This window comes from Pristis pectinata, chromosome 6 (assembly GCF_009764475.1).
Source record: "Pristis pectinata isolate sPriPec2 chromosome 6, sPriPec2.1.pri, whole genome shotgun sequence".
Classification (NCBI taxonomy): domain Eukaryota; kingdom Metazoa; phylum Chordata; class Chondrichthyes; order Rhinopristiformes; family Pristidae; genus Pristis; species Pristis pectinata.
The window spans coordinates 50,446,453-50,472,971 of NC_067410.1; the positions used below are offsets into that span (position 1 = coordinate 50,446,453).

Below are 26,519 nucleotides of genomic sequence, written 5' to 3' on the forward strand. Positions count from 1 at the left end.
CAGCCAGCATAATCAAAGACCCCACCCACCCTGGACATTCTCTCTTCTCCCCCCTCCCATCGGGCAGAAGATACAAAAGCCTGAACGCATGTACCACCAGGCTCAAGGACAGTTTCTATCCAGCTGTTATAAGATTATTGAACGAATCCCTTGAAAGATAAGATGGCCTCTTGACCTCACAATCTACCTTGTTATGACCTTGCACCTTATTGTCTACCTGCACTGCACTTTCTCTGTAACTGCAACACTTTATTCTGCATTCTGTTATAGTTTTCTCTTCCACTATTTCAATGTACATGTGATGAAATGATCTGTATGGATGACATGCAAAGTAAAGTTATTCACTGTACCTCAGTACGTGTGACAATAACAAACCAATTTACCAATTTTGCTGCTGCTGGCTCCTCATGAGTCAATGAAAAGCAAGGGGATGGCATCCAGATGCGCATTGGGTGCCTTTACACATGCCCACATATCAAGTGCACAGAAGACTCAGGAGGAAAACAGTCACCCTTGCAATAGTTGCCCCTGTGGAGTTCACGATTTGTTTCCCCAAAAATTTCTACAGCAGGGTAATCATAAGCAGAGTCAGTCACTTTCTCTGACACATATTTGTTCTGAGTCTAATCAGTGCCATAAACTAGAACTGCTACTCTGATATATCTTACTTTCCCATCTCAGACCCGAATGGAGCTGCTGGTCACTGATGAAGTTTCCTTCATCCTTTCCGAAGAATGCCAAGGACATTCCCATCTATTTCCATCTCCATTCTCTTGCCAAGTCTCTTCACCTCCTTTTGTTCAATTATCATCAAAAGTCTGGCACGGTGTCTCCTTTGATCACTGTCTCCAGCACCCTATATAACATCCATCTCCTTCCATCCATCCAAAATGTTGGCAAATTAATCTTATATCTATATGCCCTTTGTCCTCAATTCCCAATGACTGAAATCAGTCCGATTTTACTCTCTTCCATTCCTGCCACACTTTAAACAACTAAATCACCACGTAATATCTTCAGTCTAATGAAAACAGCCACAATTTGTCCAGTTTTTGTTTGGTTAGTATTTCCTCACACCAGGTAGCATTACGGTGAATTTGTGCAGCAACACTTCTGTCAGCTTCCCTGCAGTGTGAACCCAGTACTACATATAGCACTCTCTCCGTGGCTTTTACTAGGTCGGTCTTATATAAATTCAAGCACTATATTATAAACTTCCCATAAACCTGGTTCCCAGCAGCTTTCTCCTCAAGTGTTTTATCCACTGAAGTTTCTGGTGACTTGTGAACTTCAAGATCCATCTGTTCTTCTACATGGGATTACCACCTCTGGTAGAATGTGTTCTGGAGACCTCCTCTGTTAGGGGGTTCAAAAACAAGGCATAGGTTTAAGGTGAGGGGAAGGAGTTTTAAAGGGGATTTGAGGGGAAAGTTTTTACACAGGGAGTGGTTGATATCTGGAATGTGCTGCTAGAGGAGGTGGTGGAATCAGGTACAATTGCTATGTTTGAGAGAGATGTAGACAGTCACTTAAATACGCAAGGCATAGAAGGATGTGGTCCTAATGTGGGCAAGTAGGATTAGTGTAAATGTGCAAAATAGTCAATGTGGATGTGGTGGGCCAAAGGATCCATTTCTGTGCTACACAACTTGATGAGTCCATGACAACCTAGCTCCAAACACATTGCCCCCATTCACCCTGTCCTGACCTACCTGCCCCATCCAACCTGTCCCTACCCTGTGGCCATGTGGATAGACTCTTTGTTATCCCATTGGATAGTCTTAGACTGCCAATTACAAAGCCTTTTTTCCCCTTTCTGCTATTTTTAAAATGAGTAAGTGTAGGCATTCAAAGAAACATGATCATTAACACCCCTTCTTTTAGAACCATAGAACCATAGAAAACTACAGCACAGAAAACAGGCCATTTGGCCCTTCTAGTCTGTGCCGAAACATTATTCTGCTAGTCCCATTTACCTGCCCCCACCCCATACCCCTCCAGACCTCTCTTGTCCATGTATCTAACCAATTTACTCTTAAAAGTTAAGAGCGAGCCCGCATTTACCACATCAGATGGCAGCCCATTCCACACTCCCACCACTCTTTGAGTGAAGAAGTTCCCTCTAATGTTCCCCCTAATCCTTTCCCCTTTTACCCAGACTGCTCAAAGCTGTGGCCCAGAGGTTAAACATTTCTGGAAACAAGTCACACTCTGCTCACCTGTTTCTGTTACAGTTATTTGTACTGAAGGAAATATTCCTCTGCACACCAGTGGGAATAAACACCACCCCTTGATTCTTTATCCATTCCTGCAACTCATTAATATGTCCTTACAGCTACCTAACTACTGAACTAATTAAACTAGTGATTAAATGCCTAACTAAACTTATCCCTTCTGCCTACACAATGTCCATATCCCTCCATTCTCTGCACATTCATGTGTCTATCTAAGAGCCTCTTAAGCGCTTCTTTCGTATTTGCCTTCACCACCACTTCTGGCAGCACATTCCAGGCACTCAACATTCTCTGTGTAAAAGAACTTGCCCCACACATCTCCTTTGAATTTACCCCCTCTCAACGTAAATGCATGCCCTCTAGTATTGGACATTTCGACCCTGGGAAAAAGATTCCTGCTCTCTACTATATCTATGCCTCTTATAATCATATAAACTTCTATCAGTTCTCTCCTCAGCCTCTACCGCTCCAGAGAAAACAACTCAAGTTTATCTAACCTTTCCAGATAGCACCAGCCTTCTAATCCAGGCAGCATCCTGGTAAACCTCTTCCGCACCGTCCTCAAAGCCTCCACGTCCTTCCTATAATGGGGTGACCAGAACTGAATGCAGTACTCCAGATGCAACCTCACTAGAGTTTTATAAAGCTGCAACAGAACTTGCTGACTCTTGATCTCAGTGCCTTGACTACCCGTGCAGTCACTTTCAGGGAGCTATGGACTTGGACCCCAAGATCCCTCTGTACATCAACGTTGTTAAGGATCTTGCCATTAACAGTGTACTGCCCATTTACATTTGATCTCCCAAAGTATAACACCTCACATTTGGCTGGATTAAGCTCCATCTGCCACATCTCCCCCCAAAATCTGCAACTGATCTATATCCCGCTGTATCCTTTGGCAATCTTGTAAGCTTGGGCACCTGTTTCCCTGGACTACATATAAATTACTGAATGAAGTATCTGCAAGGTGTTAAAACCCACTACCATTTACACTGGGAAGCTGCTATTAACCCTACTCCCTGTTTCCTTTCACATCACTCCCCTTATCCAGCCAGTCCTGACGTATGTATCTATTCAGTCATGTTAAAGGCGGTATGGACATCATAACCTGATCAGATGAGTTTCTTCGATGTGCACTCTGCAGCAAGTCTCTGTAGATGCTGCCTGTCCTGCTGAGTTTTTCCAGGTTTTCCCTTTTGATTTAAATTAGCCTTTTGCTCTGGGTCATTGGGACCTGACCTTGGAATGTTAATAGGATACCCAGAGCTACAGAGGTGAGCAGGCACAGTGGCACAACTAGTAGAACCGCTGCCTCACAGTGCGAGAGACCCGGGTTCAATCCTGACCTTGGGTTCTATCTGTGTGGAGTTTGCACATTTTCCCTGTGACTGTGTGAGTTTCCCCTGGGAGCTCTAGTTTCCTCCCACATCCAAAGAGGTGCAGTTTGGTGGGTTAACTGGCTACTGTAAATTGCCCCTAGTGTATAGGTGAGTGATAGAACCCATGGGGAGTTGAGAGGAATGTGGGGAGAATTAATTAAAGGGATTAATATAGGATTAGTGTAAATGGATGGTTGATGGTTGGCACAGATCCAGTGGGCCAAAGCTCCTGCTTCTTTGCTGCATCACTCTGACTCTAAAAGTACACTGTGATTGGGGCTTGTTTTAAACCAAGATTCTGGAAGGAGTTAGTTCCCTTTCAATAGGAAGACGTCTTCAAACAAAAGGGCATGGGATCTTACCCGCATCTTCTACAACCAAGGACAAGGGCAGCAGGTGCACGGGGGCACTACCACCTGCAAGTTCCCCTCCAAGTCACACACTGTCCTGACTTGGAAATACATTGGCGGTCCCTTATCACCATTGGGTCTAAATCACTGAACTCGCTCAGTGACAACATGTAGGGAGCAGACAGTTTGTAGCATGTCAGTTTCAGCTCACCACCATCTTCCCAAAGGCAATTAGGGACGGGCAATAAATGCTGGTAGAGCTGGTGATGGAAAAGCTCCAAAAAAAAAAGTCAATAACAAAAAGCATTCATGTTCAAGGGCAGCCTGTCAGAACATAAGACGTTTTGTTTTGCACTACAATCTTAGCACCTTTCAGCTGCTTTGTGCTCGTCGCTATATTTATTGTTGTATTTATTATTATCATGTACACTGTTTACTCTGTGAGCTTTGTACGTGCAAGGAACTTCACTGCACCCTGGTGTATATGACTGTAAACTAATCTAATCGACTCTAATCTAAAGAAATGGGAGCAGAGGTAGGCAATTCAGCCCCTTGAGCATGCTGCCCCATCCAATAAGGTCTTGGCCGATCTTTTACCACACAACCACTACCCCCCATCCCTTTATTCTCCTCCGCCTGTGTCACTGGAACGTTGGCCTGGATTATGTGCTGAAGACTTGGTGGTGGGGCACTGCATCAGGAGGGAGAGTGCTGGCCACCAAGCCAAATCTGGCACAAGCTACACAGCTGGTTCCCGGATGGTGTGTGAGGATTGAGCTCCCGTGGGTGTGCACCCTTACTTCCACCAATGTTCCTTTTATAAAAAAAACTATTATTCTGGGTGATCTCAGCGAAATAACCGAAGCTTTAATTGGCACCTTTGCACCGCTGTGCTATCATTAGCCAGTGACGTGACTTGGTGAACTGGCATTGTTTGAAATGGCACAGTGAGCAGCAGAAATTGCTGCCGCTCTGACAATTCGTCTTCTGCTCATCCAGCCAGCACTGATGGTCAGTCTGAGGCACAAGGAGCCATGTACCCAGTGCTGATCCCTGTCACAGCTACTGCAGTGCAATAAATCCCTTCAGTTAAGGCCGCAGTGTGCAAAAGATCACAGCAAATGCTGGAGGCAGGAAGATGGCAAGAACACAAGAGGATAGGAGCAGAGATTGGCCACCTGGCCCCCAAGCCTGCCCCACCATTTAATATGATCATAGAGTCATAGAAAGATACAGCAGAGAAACAGGCCCTTCGGCCCACTGAGTTCATACCGACCATCAACCACCCATTTACACTAATCCTACATTAATCTCTATTTTGTTCTCCCCACATTCCCATCAACAACCCCCAGGTTCTACCATTTACCCACACACTAGGGACAATTTACAATGGCCAATTAATCTACTGACCTACACATCTTTGGGATGTGGGAAGAAACTGGAGCACCCAGAAGAAACTCAGGCAGTCACAGGGAGAATGTGCAAAGTCCACACAGACAGCACCTGAGGTCAGGATCGAACCAGGGTCACTGGAGCTGTGCCTCTGCAGCTCGATGAGCTGTACTGCAATGCTAATCTCAACACCTCCTCTGTGGCAGGTCCCCATAACCCTCAATTCCTTGATCCTTCAAATATTTATCTATCTCTACCTTAAATATATCTAATGCTCCGGCCTCCACCACCCTCTGGGGCAGAGAATTCCAGAGATTCACCACCTCTGAGAGAAGAAATTTCTATGTTCCTCGGTTTTAAATGACTGACGCCTATTTTGTAGATATGTCCCCTTGTTCATGACTCTCCCATTAGTGAAAACGTCTCAACGTCTACCCTGACAAGCTCCGTTAGGACCATACATTTTTGAATAAGATCACCTTTCACTCTTCTGAACTCAGAGGAACACAGACACAAACCATCAAAGCCTCTCTTGACAGGACAGCTCTCTCATCCCAGGAATTATCCTGGTGAATCTCCTTTGGACTGTCTCCAACGTTAATGTTTCCTCTCTCAGGTAGGGGACCAAAACTGTGCACAGTTTTCCAGGAGTCACTTCACCAATACCCTGTACAACTGCAAAAACAACTCTGTATTCTTAAACTCCCAAAACTGTTGCAATAAAACCAACATGTTGTTTGCCTTCTTAACTACTTGTTGGACCTGCCTGCTAACATTTTGTGATTCATACACTAGAACACCTCAATCCCTCTGAACTTCACTCATTTGCAGTCTCTCTCTCCATTTAGATAATAATCCACCTTTTGCTTCCCCTTACCTTGTAATTCCCCACATTAAACTCCATTTACTAAGTTTTCACCCAATCACTCAATCTACCTATATTCCACTGAGAATCACAATGTCCTCATCACAACATGCTCTTGCACCTATTTTCATTTCATTGGCAAACTTGGAAACTTTACATTGTGTTCCCTCCTACAGCTCATTAATGTAAAAAGTGAACAATTAAGGAGCAAGGACTGATCCCTGGGGTACTCCACCAGTTACATCCCTCCAGTCTGAAATCGACCCATTTATTCCCACTTTGTTTTCTATGTGACAGTCAGTTTTCAACCCAAAGCAAACAAATGATGGAATTTTAAAAGGGGTGAAACATCACAGGGAATTGGGCTTCAATGTAAGAAATAACTGGCATAACCAGTAGAGCTGCTGCCTCACAGCTCCAGAGACCCGGGTTCAACCCTGATCTCAGATGCTGTCTGTGTGGAGTTTCCACGTTCTCCCTGTGACTGTGTAGGTTTACGCTGGGTGCTCCAGTTTCCCCCCACACCCCAAAGACATGTGGGTTGGTAGGTTAACCAGACACTGTATATTGTCTGATTAACCTAGGTGTAGAATCTGGGGGCAGTTATTGGAAATGTTGTAAGAATAAAATGGAATTAGTGTAGGATCGGTGTAAGTGGGTGGTTGATGGTTGGTACAGACTTGCTGGTCTGAAAATCCTTTTCTTTTCTTTTTTCTTGTATCCGTGACTGTATGCAGATGGTAAAGATGGTAAAAACTAACAGGAAAAACATCTTGGATCCCAAAAGAGCCCAGAGTTCAAAAGTGGGGAAGTTTTGCTGAATTCTACTTGAATACTGTGTCCAAGTCGAGCTACAACAGTCACAAAAGCCCTCGGAGAGGCGACGGAGGAGATTTATGGAAGGATCCCAGAGAAAAATGACTTCAGTTACACAGAGAAACTTCAGAACTGGGGAGGTTCTCCCTGGAGCTGAAGAGTTTAAGGGGAGATTTAAGAGTGGAATTCAAAATTACAAAGTGCTTTGAAGTGTTTGCACTGTTTGGGTTCTGTCAATGACCAGAGGTCACAGAGTTAAATGGAACCACTTAGAGAATCAATGGGATGAAGAGAATGTCTTTGTGTGCAGTGGTGGGAGAGATTCAATATCAGTATTCAAAGGAAGTAAGTACTTTGAAAGGAATACTTGTAGGGCTCAGGGGAAAGACGGAGCAGAGGAGTGGGTCTAACAATGGCACTTTTATGGAGGTACGCTGTACTGGATGACCTGTTTCTGTGCAGTACATTTCCGAGTTTATGGCATGTACGTATTGGTAGGAGGAAGATCCAACATGAGCTTAAGGGTGGATGTACGAGGGCAGCCACAAACTGATCCGAGCTCTAGTCAGGCTGAACCTTATGGATTTTATCCAGAACCGTTCACCTAGTACTGAGGATGGTGCAGAGAGGAGCCACAAGTCAGGATAGTCTAAAGGGACTTTGACATTTCAGATTGGAAAGGCAGTGTCTGAGGGAACAACGTCAGAAATTACTCAAAGCACTTCAACACACAAAGGGCAAAACCATCTGTTCTGCCTGCAAGATCTGGAATTGAACCCACAGGACGGAAATCACAGAAGACCAGGAAGGAATCCTTAGAATATTCCCATCGCAACTCAGTTCAGGAAAATATCCATGATCCAGTCTTGCCCCTAAGTTAACTCAAGTAACCAGTAAATTGTTATAGCTTACCGTGTGTTGGAGAGAGGATCAAGGGCTGAGAAGCCGGGCTGGGAGGTTCTATCTTCAGTGCTCCTCGTCAGGTTGCTGGAATGTTTCTGGGATGGCCAGTGGGAGTGGGGTTTTTAAATGAAACACTTGCGGGAATCAGCCACAGCAGGACCTGCAGGGAAGAGAACCAAAAGCAGCCTCAGCCCAGCCAGGGTGAGAAAGGCACTGAGCACCCATACATTCTACATGCTGCCCTCCCTCTCTCGGTCACAGATTAGATCCCAGCCTGCTGGGACCAGTCCTGTGGGGTGGAAGGTTGAGCCTCAAAAACTGGAACAGACTGAGGCAGCCACATAATTAAAGAAGCATCAAGGTGTCAGTGGCAGCTTCAATGACCCTCTCATCCTGAAAGACCACTTTGGTTCTTGGCAGCTCAAGGTTTCATTAACACCATTGGCATCTTTAATTACAAAGATATGAAATACATTCTAAAACTAACAATCTCTCCCCGTGTTCCAGATGACGGGAATGCTCTCATGTTGTTTGAGTTACTGGAGTTGGACAAATGATCGGATCCTGTGGAATTTCAATCCGGTTAGTTAAGTGATCCCTAATTTAAGAGATGACCAATGAAACTGCCAGATCATTATTTAAACCCATTTGACTTGATTCAGAATCCACTCCCCGCCCTGGTCTGGCCTATGGGTGAGTCCAGACCCAAACAATGTGGCTGACTCGTAACTAAACGGATTACCCAGCATCAATCCCAGCTGACATTGCAAGCTCCTCCTCACAAAGATTTGGGGCCGGTGTACACTGGGAGAATTGTGCCTCCATCTGGTCAAGTACAGCCCAACAGTCACACTCACAGTGCCGTACCTTTCAGCCAATGTCTGAGAGTCTTCCACCACGGCCCCAGGGCTTGTCCTGCCCCAATAGCTAAGCAATCCTACAGCTTCTGGGTCAGGCATACTCTCTGCCACCCTGTCACACCCAGTAAGGATGTTGGTGGGCAAGTAAACAGAAGCAGACAAGGCTCAAAGGTCATCACGGTACAGTACGGTACGGTGCGGCACGGTAGCGTAGTGGTTAGCGCGACGCTATTACAGCGCCAGCAATTGGGTTTCAATTCCCGTCGCTGTCTGTAAGGAGTCTGTACATTCTGCCGTGTCTGTGCGGGCTTCCTCCGGGTGCTCCGGTTTCCTCCCATATTGCAAAGACATACGGGTAGGTTAATTTGGGTTTAAAATGGGAGGGGTGGACTCGTTGGGCCGGAAGGGCCTGTTACCACGCTGTAAATAAATTTAAAAAAAATAAAAAAATCTTCGGTGATAGCAGAGCCCAACACATTAATGCAAAGGCAAGATAGAAGCATTTGTAACCATTTTCTGTGAGAAGTTTCAACTGGCTGATCTAGGCTTCAGCCTGTCCCCACTATCAGAGAAACCAATCTTCAGCTAATTTTTATTAACTCCATGTGAGAGAGACAGGTAAGTCCACCAGATATAGTAAAGCCTGTGGGACTAGACTGTAGTAAACATCACCTGTGCTCCAGAATTAGAAAAGCTGTTCCAGGGCAATTACAGCACTAGCATCTACCCAACAATATGGAGGATTACTTGGGTATTGTCCAGTTTTTCTATTTACTGACCCATCAGGCTCCTGGCAATCAATAACACATTGGTGGAGGACAGCATTTACCAATAACATGCTCACTAATGCTGAGTTTGTGGTTTCCTTGGAGTATTTGTCTCAACACCTCGTCACAGGTTTGGATTAAACATGGATACAAGTGCTAAGTTCCAGAGATGGGATGAGATTGCTCTTAGCACCAGCATTTGACCAAGTGTGACTTCGTGAAAGCTCAGTAAAACTGAAGTCAGTGAGTGTCGGGGGAAACTCTGCACTCACACAAAAGATGATGGCTGTTGAAGGTCAATCATCTTAGCTCCACCATGGCCCAGTGCCACAGCTGTTAGAGTTGTTGCTTCACAGCTCCAGAGACCCAGGCTCAAACCTGACCTCAGGTGGGTTTCTGTGGGTTTTCTCCCACATCCCCTAGACAAGAAGGTTGGTAGGTTAACTGGCCACTGTAAATTGCTCCTAGTGTGGTGGATATCAGGAGATTTAGGGGGAGTTTATGGACATGTGTAAAACAATAGGTTAGAGGGAAATAGGTGGGGGGAAGGGATTGATGGGGTTGCTCTGAGACACGACATAGAGTCAATGGGCTAAATGGCCTTCTTCTATTTCATCAGAACATAGAACATAGAACAGTACAGCACAATACAGGCCCTTCGGCCCACAATGTTGTGCCGACATTTAAACCTCGCCTAAGACTATCTAACCCCTTCCTCCCATATATCCCTCTATTTCAAATTCCTCCATATGCTTATCTAGCAACCTCTTGAATTTGACCAATGTACCTGCCTCCACCACCACCCCAGGCAGTGCATTCCATGCCCCAACCACTCTCTGGGTAAAAAACCTTCCTCTGATATCTCCCTTGAACATCCCACCCATTACTTTAAAGCTGTGCCCTCTTGTATTGAGCATTTCACTGCAGGAATTTCTCCTGGGTTAAACCACTTGTAGCTTCTACAAAAATGATCTACCTTCCAAGTAAAGTCAGCACTGAGTATGCTTGCACAAGTTCATTTCCATTCATAGCCCCTCAGCAAGTGAAGCCTGCATTCAGCAAGACTGAGATGTTGTTGTAGGATCTCCAACAAAGGAGACTCTAACCCCTGTTATTCAATGGCATTACCATTGCCAAGTGCTCCATGCCCAGCCATGTAAAGAATGTGACCACAAGAGCAGGTCAGAGGCTAGGTATCCTGCAGTGAATGACTCACCTAATAACACCCCAAAGCCTTGCTACCCTCTGTGAGGCACTAAACAGGAGCATGATGGAATACTCTCCACTTGCAGCTCCAAGAACACTTAGGGAGCTCAAAACCATCTTGGACAAAGCAGCCTGCTTGATTGGTTACAACCCGGAAAGCATCTCCCAAACCAGAAACCTCCAATGAAAAATGATGGCAGTGCATGTCTACATCACCACTTTCAGGATTCCCTCCCAACTCTCACACCATCCCAACTTGGGAATATATTACAATTCCTTCACTGCCATGGGATGTAGATATGGTATTTCCTATACCAACTGCAGAATGGAGGTGTACCTCCATTACATTGACAGTCATGGTTCAACATGGTTGTGTTGAATTTTGGTCACCCTGCTATAGGGAATATGCAATAAGTTGGAAAGAATGCAGACGAGGTTTACAAGGATATTGCCGGGACTCAAGGGACTGAATTATGAAGAGAGGTTAAGCAGGTTGGGGAATGCATGCAGTCTTTTTTCCAGGGTTGGGGAGTCAAGAACTAGAGGGCATACATTTAAGGTGAGAGGAGAAAGATTTAATATGAACCCAAGGGGCAACTTTCTCATCCAGAGGGTGGTCAGTATATGGAATGAGCTGCCAGAGGAAGTGGGTGAGGCAGGTATATCAGCAGCATTTAAAAAGCACTTGGACAGGTACATGGATAGGAAAGGTTTAGAGGGAAATGGGCCAAATGCAGGCAAATGGGACCAGCTTGAATAGTTTATCTTGGTCAGCATGAATCAGTTGGGCTGAAGGGCCTGTTTCCACGCTATATGACTCCATGACACCAGTTTCTCAATGGTATCTAAGGATTGGGCCATTCTGTTTTGCTAGTGACATACCTGGAAATGAATCTAAAAAATCATAAAATCAATACTGCTACTTTACTCCTTATACACTCACAACTCTCTGGCCAGATTCTGCTCAAAATCCATCTACAAGTTTGCAGATGACTCCACCGTAGTGGACCGAATCTCAAATAACGATGAGTCGGAGTACAGGAAGGAGATAAAGAGCCTAGTAACATGGTGTCATGACAACAACCTTTCCCTCAATGTCAGCAAAATAAAAGAGCTGGTTATTGACTACAGGAAGGGGGGGGGGGTGCAATGCACATGCTCCTGTTTATATCAAAAGTGTGAGGTTGAGAGAGTTAAGAGCTTCAAGTTCCTAGGATTAAACTATCCTGGTCCAACCACTTGAATGCCACAGCCAAGAAAGCTCACCAGCGCCTCTACTTCTTCAGGAGGCTAAAGAAATTTGGCATGTCCCCGTTGACCCTCATCAAATTTTATAGATGCACCATAGAAAGCATCCTAGCCGGATGCATCACAGCTTGGTAAGGCAACTGCTCTGCCTGAGACCGCAAGAAACCACAGAGAGTTGTGAACACAGCTCAGCACATCACAGAGACCAGCCTCTCCTCCATGGACTCTGCCTATACTTCTCGCTGCCTTGGAAAAGCAGCCAACATAATCAGGGACCCCACCCACCCTGGACATTTTCTCTTCTCCCCTCTCCCATCGGGTAGAAGATACAAAAGCCTGAAAGCACGTACCGCCAGGCTCAAGGACAGCTTCTATCCCACTGTTATAAGACTATTGAACAGCTCCCTTGTACAATAAGATGGACTCTTGACCTCACAATCTACCTCATCGTGGCCTTGCACCTTATTGTCTACCTGCACTGGACATTCTCTGTAACTGCAATACTTATTGTGCATTCTGTTATAGCTTTTCCCTTGTACTACCTCAATGTACTGATGCTGTGAAATGATCTGCATGGATGGCATCCAAAACAAAGTTTTTCACTGTACCTCAGTACATGTGACAATAATAAACTAAGTTACCAATTTAGGCTGGGATTGGACCATTCAAGGACAGGATACAACATTTTCCAACAGGTTGCATCAGACATTCTCAAGGCAGATATGGCAACAGTTAGATACAAAGTAAGAGTAAAGCTCCTGACACACTGTAACATCAAACACCAACAGGACAGAACATGAAAATATATAGTAAATCTCCCACTACACAATGTAAATCTTGGATTAGGAAGATTACTAGAGCAGGAACTGCAGGGTGTGTGGAGGATTTTGCAGTTTTAAAGGTTAAAATCAAGAGCACAAGTTGCATTAACTTATTTTTGGAGTCTTTGAGATCAGAAGACGAGGATGTGTTGAAGTGAGTCAATAGGAGAGATAGAGGCCTAGAAATTTGCCTGGGTAACACCCAAAGAAAGTTGTGTGCAGTCAAAAATTGCATTGACTTTGGCATTAACCAATTTGGGGCAGGTTTCTGAAGGAGTTAATGCAAGTTATAAACAAGAGTGGCCTTATGTCCAGTTCTTCTGGCACCCAGCTCACCCAAGTGCAGTGCCAATCGTGACATCATACCCACAATATGTGTCCAGATTGAATCAGAAATCTGGAAACACTCAGCAGGTCAGCCAGCATCTTTGGAGAGAGAGATGGAGTTACCATTTCAGGTCAAAGACCTTTCACCAGACTAGTTCTCTTTCTCTCCCTACAGATTCTGCCTGACCTGCTGAGTGTTTGCAACATTTTCTGTTTATATTTCAGATTTCCATCCTCTGCAGTTTTCTGATTCTCGTTGACCTAAATCAGATCTGGCGTCACACTCTCACAGAAGAAGCAAATGTTAATAATGCCAAAGATTCAAACTGCACCTTATTCACAGGGCTGGACACATTGCCCCCACACTCTTAGACCTGAAGTGGTCTGACTGGGACCCCAGTTGCCACAGTCCCAGGGGATTTCTACATTTCACCCTCAAGTGGCTCAAAATGACCAAGAACTCCTGCTAATGGACCCCCCTGTTCATTAGGTCTGGAATGAATAATGAATTAAAAATAAACTGGATGCAGGAGTTGCCCAGAGGTGTCAGTGTGGACAATGCTCTCTACAAATGAGTGGACTTGGGGCTTCCTGCACTGCAGCCAAATGCCCCTCCCGAGGTCAATGCAATGGTGGCTTATCAAAAATGGCAGATTTCTCACTTTGCTGGTTAGGATTCTCTTCACCTGCAACACAGCAGCTGGGGATTAAAATGGTTCAGAGGGATATGGGCCAAACAGAGGCAATTGGGACTAGCTTGGATGGACATCTTGGTCAGCAAAGGGCATGTTTCCATGCTGCATAACTCTATGACTAGGCGTCAACATGGCAAATCCCAGCAGGAACAGCAGCAGGTCCTGGGCGGGGTGTCCTTGACTTTCACTGTCAGGTCCAACACACAGCACTGCAGGAGAAGACCGTTCCTTCAGATATGTCCCAGAGAGACAAACCACTGTCTTTGGGGTCTGTTACAAACTCTGACTCCATCTCCCTCCCTGGTGGAGTGAACTAAACCCATCAAAGTCTTGGTGTCCTATTTAACGCCAAGGTGAGCTTTGGACCAGATATCCATGCCATGGCTAATTGATAATTGGTTTATTATTGTCATACATACCGAGATACGGTGAAAAGCTTTGCATGCGATCCAGACAGCGAGGTTGTGCAAAAGGTAAAGCAATAACAGAATGCAGAATATAGTGTTACAGTTACAGAGAAAGTGCAGTGTAGGTAGACAAATAATTCTACCTCAACAGCAGCTCCCAACCCCTGGATACAGTGTGAAACTGCTGCTGTAGATCAGAATCTAAGACAGGAGCTTTAATCTCAAAACCTCCCACCCTGCCCTGTCAAACAGCCAATTTTCCAATCCCATATTTTTATAATTAATAAACAAATCTGTTTTGAAATATGCCTTTTCTCCTGGTTTGCAGCTCAGAGTGATGGTGTAAAAATTCTGTTGTCCTGGGATGCTTTGCCACCTGTCCCCAGGGGCTCTGCTGTCCGCCCAACTGTGGCCAGGGGCAGAGTCCTCTGACAGGAGCTCACTGCCCAGCAATTTGGCGCGACTGAGTGCAGAGTGCAGTCTCTGTCAGTGCAGGCAGCCTGCTTCAGGCACAGAGCAGCTCCTCCAGCCCACAGGCTCACCAGCTGTCAAAGTAATCACAGTTACTGAATGTCTCAGATTGCCTTTCATATTCACAAGTGCTCAGTGATACTTGGGACATGTCTAAAAAAATTGCTTGATAAAATAAAATTATGAATACATTTAACATACCAATACATCACAATCACATTTAAAAATAATTAAAATCATTGGAACTAGGTAAATTCTGCATTCTGTTTTCATTTTTATTACCTTGATGTACTTATGAATGGCATGCAAAACAAAAGCTTTTCACTGTATCTTGGTATATGTGACAATAATACCAATACCAATACCAATAGAAAGATATGATTACCCTCCTCTCCCCAGCTGATGTCTTTCTCCCATTCATTTCAATGGGACTTCAGGACTTGCACCAGATTTAACCTTCAGGAGGTTCAGTGAACACTGAGTGTTTGGGACACTTACGCTGCCCCCTTGTGTTCCCTGAGTGCACCACAGTAAGCTGGGGATTCCCAGCAGCATGGCTGCTAATGGGTTCATGAACCCATTGGTGATGCTCAGGTTTCAGGGGTGGAGAGGTAGATGTGGGCCCTGAGCGCCAGAAACACCTCATGCCCATGAGCCAGGATAGGAAGGAAGGGCACACATGTTCATTGAGCCAGAAAGGTAAAATAATGTCACCCAAAGGTACCTGAACCCATAGGGACAACTCCTTCTGAATCAGTGACTAAATGGTCCAACAATACCTATTCACAGGCTCAGGTCTGTGTCAGCCATCCAACCCCACTCAAGTTGGCATTGGACAGTCACTGAGCTGAGACAACACACAAAACACTGGAGAAACTCACGCAGCATCTATGGAGAGAAGTCGACAGTTGACGTTTCTGGTCGAGACCAGCTGGACTGAAAGAGTAGAGGGAAAATATCCAGTATAAACAGGTGGAGGGAAGGGATGGAACAAGAGCTGGAAGGTGATAGGTGGATCCAGGTGAAGGGGCAGGTAGGCAGATAGGGGAGGGGGGAGAGTGGGAATTGCATCAGATGCTGGGAAGTGATAGGTGGAATGACAAAGGGCTGAAGATGATGGAATATGATAGGAGAGGAATCAAGGGAAGGAGGTGGGGAGGGGAACCAGTGGGAGGAATGTGTGGCTGATGGGCAGATGGAGAGAATGAGGGAAGGGAAAAAGACAGGGTGATGGGGGCCAGGTGGATCAGGAGGAGAGAGAAAAGGGACGGTGGGGGGGGGGAGCAGTTACCAGAGGCTGAAGAATTCAATGTTCATACCAAGGTCCTGATGCAGTGTTTAAACCCGAAACATTGACAGTTCCTTTCCTCCCATAGATGTTGCTCGACTGGCTGAGTTCTTCCAGCAGATTGTTTGTTGCTCAATGTTCATACCACCAGGTTGCAGACTACCCAGGCTGAATGTGAGGTGCTGCTCCTCTAATTTGTGTTTAGCCTCAACTTGGCAGTAGCGGAGGCCAAGGACAGACATGTCGGTGTGGGAATGGGAAGGAGATTAAAATGACTGGCAACTGGGAGATCCAGATGGCCATGATCAAAAAGCCCAGTGACACACCAGTGGTCCAGGCTGACAAACTGGAAGGGTGATTGGTGTTGGAACCCTGCCCATGAGACTCTACTCCAGCAGCGTTTTGTGGACTAGGTTCATCAAAGACCTGGGAATAATTGGTTCTCCTGTGAGAGATCGCACCCAGTGCAGGAGCCTGTGAGAGAATTATCTTTCAATTGGAATATCTTCTCTGATTGGGTTTAAGATGCTGCAAGCAGCTGAATAAATTTCCCCAGCATTCACCTCTGATCCTGTGCCAAGTTAGTGGAGCTGGCTGCTGGTGGGACGGTTAACTTTGGTGTCACCGTGGCTTCCATGTGGTGTAGTGTGGGTCTGGGATTTTTATTTGGTTAATCTGATGTTGTTGGGCAGCATAGGTGCACAGCTGGTAGAGCTGCTGCTTTACAGCTCCAGAGACCCCGGGTTGAATCCTGACCTCAGGTGCTGTCTGTGTGGGGTTTACACATTCTCACCGTAACTCCGTGGGTTTCCCCTGGATGCGCCAGTTTTCTCCCACATCCCAAAGACATGCGGGTTGGTGGGTTAATTGACAGCTGCAAAATTGGCGCTAGTATGTAGGTGAGTGGTAGAATCTGGGGGGAGTTGATGGGAATGCAGGGAAAATAAAAATTGGTTTAGTATAAACGGGTGGTTGTTGGTCAGTGTGCAGTCAGTGGGCTGAAGGGTCTGTTCCCATGCTGCATGACTTCATGACATGGGGACCCACTGTTTTGTGTGCTGTGAGTCACATATAGGCTGGTCTATGTATGGGCAGAAGGTGATTGAGCCAGTTGGTTTTTGCTACAGTCCATTAGCTATAAGGTTGGTTTGTACAGAATTTACAGACTTAGTTTGCTGACGTCTGATTTAAACTTACAGCCTCAGTTCACTGAATCACAAAATCACAGAGCAGTACAGCTTGAGAGGAGGCGATTTGGCCCATCATGCCTGTAATCCAGATCATCTCACTCTCCAGATACCTATCCAACTCCCTTTTGATGTTAGTATTGAATTTGCCTCCTTTACTTGTTGTGGATTTCCAGTCTCTAACCACTCACTGAATAATTACCCCCAGTGCAGGTAATTGGCAAAAGGGGAGTTGGTAGGTATGTGAGGGCTGCAGGAAAATAACGAGGGACAGGATTGATGGGGTTACTTCCTGGAAGCAGGCACAGACCCAAAAGGCTGAATGGCCTCCTTCTGTATTGTAATAGGTAACATTTTCCTTCTTGGTCACTTTCAGAACTTCTGCCTCATTCTCCTGGTTCCTCACTTTCCCTCCAATGGGAATACCTCTGACCATCTGTCTACCTTTCATGGTTTTAAATACCTCTGTTAGATTCCCCCTCTGTTCCAAGAACAATCTCAGCGTCTCCAGTCAATTCACAAAACTAGAGTCCTTCATTCCTGAAGTTTGGTGTCATCTGTAAATTTGGAAATTGTCCCCCATATCTCCAAGTCCAAGTCATTGGTGCACATGACGTCGGGGTCCTGACTCCTGGTAAACTCCACTGTACACTTCCCTCCTGTCTGAGATAAAACCTTTCCCTCCATTTCCTGTTACTACCAAGTTTCTATCCATACCGCTGCACTACCTTTTTATTCTGTGGCCTTAGTGATGATGCTTATTCTGTGGCATCATATCAAATGCCTTTTGGAAATCCATACACACCTTGTCAACAGCATTTGCTTCATCAACCCTCTCTACTACTTCATCAACTAAAAACTCTATCAACTTTGTTAAACATGATTAGCCTTTAAGAAATCCATACTGACTTTCTCAAATCAATCCACACTTGTCCAAATGACTGCTGATTCTGCTCCTGATTATTGTGGCCACAACTCTCCCCACCAGTGTTAAACTAATTTTAAAATTAGTTAAAACCCAGTGTTAAAACCCAGTGTTAAACTGGGTTTACCCTTTTCAATAGCTGTGTAAAATTTGCAATTTTCCAGTGCCCAGATGCCAACCCTAAATCTATAGATGTTTGTGAAACCATGGCCAGGATCTCTGCAATTTCCTCCCTTCCCTCAGCATCGAGGAGTACTAGTCACCTGAACCAGGTAGTTTATCCACTTTAAGTGCAGCTAGCCTTTCTAGCACTTAGCACTCAGTTTCTCAACACCACCTTTTGCCGAGACTCCAGCATCTTCTTGGAATCGTCAGGTACTGATTCCAGTCTCATCACTACCTGGAGAATACAGCCCAACCTCACTGTGTCACCACACCTATGGGCTGCACCAGCCCGCAGTGTGGAGGGAAGTTGCAATGGTTTGATATTGAATCTTCACTTTGTTACCACCTTAGAAACAACGCTAATTACAAGTGAAAATTTTAAAAACGTTGATTCTAGTAATCTTCATGTATCAGAACAAGCAGCTCAAGTTCAGTGTCAGCCACAGGTAAGGGGATGGTTCAGGTAGAGTTAGTCAAAAGGTTGCGGGCAAGTCCCATCCCATGTCACCATGTAGTCCAAGCAGACTTTCCAGTGCTATACTGCACAGCATTCACTATAAGGCACAGTGGGGCTTATGAGGCTTTGATAGTTGTTGCCAGAAAGCAAACCATCGTGAACATTGAGAGTATCTATAGGAGGTGCTGCCTCAAGAAGGCCGCATCTATCATCAAGGATCACCACCATTTGGATCATGCCCTCTTCTTGCTGCTACCATCAGGTAAGAGGTACAATAGCCTGAAGTCTCACACCACCAGGTTCAGGAACAGCTACTTTCCTACAACTGTTAGGATCTTGAACTGACCTGCACAATCCTAACCCCACCTCAGTAACGGAACACTACGGACCCCTCGCACTACCATGGACTTGTTTGTGATTGTGTTTTTTTTTTGCACTAAGGTCTTGTTTTTGCTGTCTTTTTTTCTCTTCTCTGTCTTGTACAATTTATGTATTATTTATATTCTGTGTATTGTCTGTATCTATGTGTCTGTGATGCTGCTACAAGCCATTTTTTTATTGTACCTGTACCTCACCATACTTGTGAACATCACAATAAACTCGACTTGACTTAACTTGATATCTATTTTATTCTTTAAAGTTAGAATGCAGCCTGAGTAATGGGGACCCTGTATAGTGTAAGTTAATAAATTGGTTTATTATTGTCACATATACTGAGGTATTATGAAAAACTTTGTTTTGCATGCCATCCATAAAGATTGTTTCATCACATCGGTACATTGAAGTAGTACAAGGGAAAAGCAATAACAGAATGCAGAATAACATGTTACAATTACAGAGAAAGTGCAGTGCAGGCAGACAATAAGGTGCAAAGCCATGACAAGGTAGATTGTGAGGTCAAGAGTCCATCTGTACCATTGAGTCCATCATGGTGTTTTATTAATGCTGACACTCACACATGCACACACAGTTCCGGAGTTTTTCTCTCTCCACAGATGCTGCCTGACCCGCTGAGTGTTTCCAATATTTTCTGTTTTTAATTCAGCTCCAGTTTTCACCTGGCTTGTGTACAATCCAAAGCCATTGGCAACTAGCAACTCTCAGAACTAACCAATTCCATGGTAGGTGATGGTAGTATAACTACATGTTTGTGGTTTTCCTGATCCCTGTGCCCCAGCGTAACCCTGTGCCCCTGTTTCTAAATCACCTCTTTGTATAATTCCAACTTTCCTGTTGTCAAAATTACATTGTCAAAATTCCATACTGATGCAGTTTACAAAAAATCTTAGAGTACACATAAGCTTCGCAAATCCTCACTGTTGCAAGGTGCCTTGACTAAATCCTAAAGGAAAAACACTCATTCGCAGAAAAACATTACGCCTTAATGCTTAGTTATGGAAAGAAATGAAATTCACTTTAAAATGCTTCTAAATTTGATCTCAGAACTAACTTGAATCTATTATGGTGCTGGGGCCAATCACAAGCAGATGTCCATCAATGGCACAGTGACCTAAATGTAAATTTAACATTTAAAAATATTTGATTGTGTGACAGCTATCAGCTCATGTTTATCCCCTGATACTAGCAAAGAGTTAATGTACTTATGCTCGACTATATCTCCATTGCTTATCACCTCATCAGACTTCTATGTGAAGAGTTTCTGTTTTCGGTTCTGAGCAGAGAGAACATGCTGTCAGCATGGCAACGTCTCAGCACTTTTCTCAACAGCTTTGTTCAATGTTATCTCACCATGAATAGAAAGAAGGCTACATGGTATAGAATAGTTTGAATCTGCAGAACATCCCAAAGCATTTCTCAATCAGTGCATTGCTTTTGTGGTTATTACTGTTTATATGGGAGCATGCCAACCAACCTGCACTAGCAAGATCCCACAATGGCTATCTGCTCTAATGGTGCTGGTTGAGGGATCATTACTGGTCACGAAACCAAAAGATCTCTTCTCCAAAGTGCCATGGGATTGAGAACCTCAGCTTAACATTTTATCCCAGAAAGGACACCTCCAACAATAAACCACTCCCTCAGGAAGGCAGTGCTGGCATGGATATGGGAGTGGGGTGTGACCTACAACCTATAGACCAGAGACAAGTGTCCAACCACTCTGCCCTGTGGAATCTTGGCACGAGTAGAAGTCAATATTCTGATGGATCCATGCCCACTAGTTGTCTGAAGGTTTCCCTCTTGTTTACCCTGTCTTTCAAATATTTCCAGAACATCATGGGTTCTAGTCCACCCATCGCAAACTGTGACAATGTTCTGAGCGCAACCTGTGGCTGAAGATTGTGTGGTGGTGTGACCCCACAGTAGTCATACTAAATAAATCCCCCACCTCACAACTCATAACACAGACCACTGTATCTGACCTACAAAGTAATCTGCATTGAGGCAGCATCTTTAATAGAAACATAAGAAGCCTGCTAAACTTACTAACAAAGCAAAATATGTCATGACTGCATTTCATAACAGTGCTCCCTGCCTCAATCTAAAACCGTTCATTTTTCTTATCAGGTCCCAAGTTCTGCCTTGGAATTCTTTTCTATTTAAGAGTTTGGACCTTCAGGAAATCCAAAGAACCTATGTGAGGCCAACCAGTATCATTAACTTCATTTGCAACTTGTAAAGGAATTGCAGAGGTATGTTTATTGGCACCTTTCTCCTCTGATCACATACCAGCACTTCCCTTATTTCTTTACTGTTATTTTCTGAGCAAATCTAATTGGTTCTATCAACATTAGCTTGATCTGTATTTTATTGAAATGTACAGATTCTACTGCATTTGCTGGTGTTTAACCCAATGAAACTTTCCAAAGGGGCCTACAATACCTTTAGCCAGAGTAATAGTGTCTCATTTTCTCTCTGGCATCACACGGAGGAAGGCTGGGGTGGTGACCATCACTGACATCCAACTAATTTCCTCATTCACTTCCCCATTGGACTGTCCCACCAGCCAGTTCCTGGATGCCCAGCTATTGGAAGGATGTTATTAAACTGGAAAGGGTGCAAAAAAGATTCATGAGGATGTTAACATAGAACAGTACAGCACAATACAGACCCTTTGGCCCACAATGTTGTGCCAACCTTTAAACCTCGCCTAAGACTATCTAACCCCTTCCTCCCACATATCCCTCTATTTTAAATTCCTCCATATGCTTATCTAACAATCCCTTGAATTTGACCAATGTACCTGCCTCCACCACCGCCCCAGGCGGCGCATTCCATGCCCCAACCACTCTCTGGGTAAAAAACCTCCCTCTGATATCTCCCTTGAACTTCCCACCCATTACTTTAAAGCCATGCCCTCTTGTATTGAGCATTGGTGCCCTGGTAAAGAGGCGCTGGCTGTCCACTCTATCTATTCCTCTCAATATTTTGTATACCTCTATCATGTCTCTCCTCATCCTCCTTCTCTCCAATGAGTAAAGCTCTAGCTCCCTTAGTCTCTCCTCATAATCCATACTCTCTAAACCAGGCAGCATCTTGATAAATCTCCTCTGCATCCTTTCCAATGCTTCCACATCCTTCCTATAATGAGAATTCCTATATAATTCCTATAATGTTACCGGGATTGGAGGGCTGGAGTTATAAGGAGAGGCTGGATAGACTGGGATTTTTCCCCTGGAACAAAAGAGTTGAAGGGTGACCTTGTAGAGGTTTATAAAATCACGAGGGTGGATGGTCACAAGTGTTTTTTCCAGGGTAGGGGAGTCTAACACTGAAGGGTGTAGGCTTCAGGTGAAAAAGAACGAGGAGCAAATTTTTCACACAGAGGGTGGTGGGTATGTGAACAAAGCAGCCAGAGGAAGCTGTAGAGGGGGGTAAAATTACAATGTTTAGAGGACATTTGGTCAGGTACATGGATAGGAAAGGTTTAGAAAGATATGGGCCAAACTCAGGCAAATGGGACTGGCTCAGGTAGAAATCTTGGTTGGCATGGAGAGTTGGGCTGAAGGGCCTGCTTCTATGCTATATGACTATCACTCTTTTGACAGTTCTCCCTGGCCAGAACCTTTCTCTGTATTTGGCAGCCCCTTTCTGTGTAAACTGTTGCCTGGAATGAACTGAGGAAAGAAAATCTCACGGACCTGGAGCTTCAACCAGGGTCAGCAAGCAGTTTAGTGGGAGGCATTCTGTGTTTATTCACCGTATGGTGGAATACTATCCCTGGATCGTAACTGGTATGCAATGGGGTACATGTACTAATGGTCTTCAGACTAGGTTAAGATTTCATTCTCAGGAGTTGACTACATTGTTCGATTCAAAGACCCCTACACCCCAACCTTCTGTGTACTGGATCTTCTTACATCTGCTGGATTTGTAGTCAACTAATATATGAGGTGTACAGTGGAGCAGACTGGTCTAGTTAGAATGCACATTAACAGTGTGGCTGTGGCAGCAACTGGCACATGTAAAAGTGTAAGTGTGTGAATGAGTGAGCTAGTGTGTGTGTGTGTGAGAGAGTGATTGTGCGGCTATATGTTTTTGTAGCTGTATCAATATTTGTGTGTATTTCAGTGAATCTGTGTACTGTGTGTGTGACTGAAGGGATGTGCGTGTTATTAATGTGTTTGTGCGGGTCTGTGTGCTTGAGTGAATGGCTCTATGCATTACTAATGTACATGTGTGTATGTGTGTCTGTGTCAGTGGTTCTGTGTATTAAAGTGTCTGTTGTATATATCAGTGTTGTGTGTGTGTCTGTGTTTGTGTGTCTGTGTATTGTTAATGTGTGTGTGTGTATCACTGTCTCTTTGTCCTTATGTGTGTGAGAGAACCTGCGTATTGTCAATGTCTCTGTGTATATATCAGTGTGTGTGTGTGTGCGTGTGAGAGAGAGAGATTGTGTGTGTCTCTGTCGGTGTGTGTATGAGAGAGAATCTGTGTATTGTTAATACGTCCGTGTGTATATCAGTGTGTGTCAGTGTGTGGATTTCTGTATTATTAATGTGTGTTCTCTCTCCGGTTGCAGAACGCTGCTGTTTGATTTGCTTTTGTGGATTTAAATGATAATATTTGAAAGGGAATATTTTTACCGGTGCCGGGGACGTGACCGATCAGATGGTGGTGTGGGTTTACGGTATGGAGTGCGAGCTGTTGCCCCCTGTGAGGGGCTGTTCCGCCCGGGGACACACCGAGAATCGCGCTGGGCACTGACCCGGGACCCAGGGACTGCTGGATACGGACAGCCCGCGGGTCCCGGAGACCGGCAGCCCTGTTACATGCCCACTCCCTCTTCGCGGGACAGAGAGGAGAGAGAGAGAGAGAGAGAGAGAGAGAGAGAGAGACGGGATGCCCCGCACCGAGCGCCCGGCACACGATGGTCTTTGTTTGGGGCGGGAGAGCGGACCGGAGCGCGGTGCAAAGAGCCTTACCCCGTGTGTGGATCCTCGCCGCCACCAGTCTCCGCATCCCGGCTCCAGCTCCTCACCCCCGCGGGGGTCGAGCGTTGACCGTCCTCACCCCTCGCTCTGGGACACACCGTCCTGCATGTCCCTGCTCCAAACCTCCAGAGCCGGCCGCTCGCCTTGTCCCACTTGAGTTCGGTGACTCTATCTCGCCCCTGTATCAAGACTCCAGGGTCATGGATCCACTGGAGAAACTCTGTCCTGTTAAAGCCGGTTCCTCGGTCTCTGTCATTTCCCCTGCAAAGCCCCGACTCAGAACTACCAGCTGCTTCAATGATCCTTTGAAGGAATGTCCATGCCCGGTACTTAAGAGTCCAGAACCGGTGGCCCAGAGTGAGTCTTGCCTCTGGGGAATGAGTACGTTGGGCGCCGAGGTGTTCCCGTGACGGAGAAATCTCTCCCAATGACAGTTTAACACATTAACATCAAGTAGACGGCGAGAGAGCTGGAAAGGCGAGTCCTCCCTCACAGCTGGTCGCCGGAGCCTCACTGGGACACAGTCTCCATCGTCCTCAGCCGGCGACAACCAGCAAACTTTTCCTGAAAGCACAGATAATAACCACGTCCCGATATTTGGGAGAGATAGTACCTATCTCCATATGCCCAGGAAAGATAAGATCTGGAGTAAATAGTAACAATTTCTAGCAAATGGAGAAAGGTAATTAAATCTATTGACATTTCGGGAAAAATGGAAGTGCTGCCCCGAATACTTGTACCTGACAGTCAATATTTCTCGGCGGTGTGATGTCTGATGCGGGTTTCTAATAGTTACATTGGAGTAATGTCCAATTCCATATAATGCAATTTGGAGCCAAATACCGTTCCGGATATTTCCGTTCGAGAAAAACCCAGTAATATCTGGCTCGGAACGATGGCCAGATCCTGTTATCTGGTTTGGAATGAAGATCAATTCCTGATCAGTGTAGTGCAGTGATGTTTAGTTCCAGAGACGGAATAATGTCCCGGTTTTAATATCTGGTTGGGTTAAAAGCTAGTTCCCGATCTTTGGGTTGGATTAAAGTCCAGTTTTTAACATTTGGCTTGCACTGATATTTGGGTTGGAGTGAAATCCAGCTCTAAATATGTTGCTTACAGGAACGCCCAGATCCTGATATTTGAGCCAGAGTAATGTCTAGCTCCTGATCTGTGGGATAGAGTGATATCCAACTCCTTATATCTGGGTCAGTATAATATTCTGTTCCTAGTCTTTAAAGGAAGGTCCAGTTCCTGATTTGGGACTTGAAGTAACCTCTAATTGCTAATTAGTTAGGTTATCGTTCAGTTCCTGATAACTAAGTGGATTAACACCCCCTCCTGATGTTTGAGTTGGAGTACTGTCCAGTTATTGACAATCAGTTAAATCAATGTCCAGTTTCTGCTGTTTAGATTAGGGCAATGTCCAATTCATAATCTTTGGTAATTGGTTAATTGGCTCATCATTGTCACATGTACGGAGGTACTGTGAAAAACATAGTTTTGCATGCCACCCAGATAGATCATTTCATCACTTCAGTACATCCAGGGAAAAGCAATAACAGAATGCAGAATGAAGTGTTACAGTAACAGAGAAAGTGCAGAGCAGGCAGACAATAAAGTGCAAGTGCCATGACAAGGTAGATTGTGAGGTCAAGAGTCCATCTTATCGTACAAGAGGTCTGTTCAATAGTCTTATAACAGCGGGATAGAAGCTGTCCTTTAACCTATGGTACATGCTTTCAGGCTTTTGTATCTTCTGCCTGATGGGAGGGGGGAGAAGAAAGATGTCCATGCTGGGTGGGGTCTTTGATTATGTTGGCTGCTTTACCAAGGCAGCATGGACTCTGTCGACAACTTCTCTCTGCCTCGGAAAGGCAGCCAACATAATCAAAGACCCCTCCCACCATATATTTTTTCAAATATTTAACGTTAGGTTGTGTCCACCTCTGGATATATGGGTCAGAGTAACATCCAGTTCCTAATACTTGAGTTGAACCATTGTCCAGATCATGATACATGATTTCCTTTTCCTGATCAGTGAGGTAATGTCTAGTTTCTTATCTCTAGGTCAGATTAAGGTCCTGTCCCTGATACTTGCATTGGGGGAAATGTCCAGTTCCAAACAGTTGGTTGAAATGGCCTCCAGTTAATAATACTTGTTTAGGTTACTATCCAGCTCCTGATAATTAGATGGAGTAAACCCAGTTCCTGAATTTAATAGGCAATCACTATATTCAGTTAGGCTATTGCCTCAAACTGATGATCGGATTGGGCTACTGTCCAGTTCTTTATGATTGGCTTAGAGGACCACCCAGCTCCTGACATCTGAGTGGCAGAAATGTCCAGATCCTGGTATCTGGGTT

The 26,519-nt window shown here is 45.0% G+C and overlaps 1 protein-coding gene across 4 annotated transcripts in view; it reads right to left on the reverse strand.

Moving 5' to 3' along the window:
* LOC127571540 (metabotropic glutamate receptor 2-like) overlaps positions 1-24,706 on the reverse strand; it is a 57,160-nt gene extending 32,454 nt beyond the window's left edge. The window contains exons 1-3 of one of the 4 annotated variants that reach the window (XM_052018008.1): positions 24,148-24,706; positions 21,605-21,769; positions 7,949-8,099 (exon numbers count right to left, since the gene is read on the reverse strand). The gene's annotated coding sequence lies outside the window, so the exon portion shown is untranslated. Of the gene's footprint in view, positions 1-2,731; positions 2,816-7,948; positions 8,100-21,604; positions 21,770-24,147 lie in introns of all 4 variants that reach the window. The other 3 variants (XM_052018011.1, XM_052018007.1, XM_052018010.1) reach the window with 3 other exon arrangements.
* Between the last annotated feature and the right edge of the window lie 1,813 nt (positions 24,707-26,519).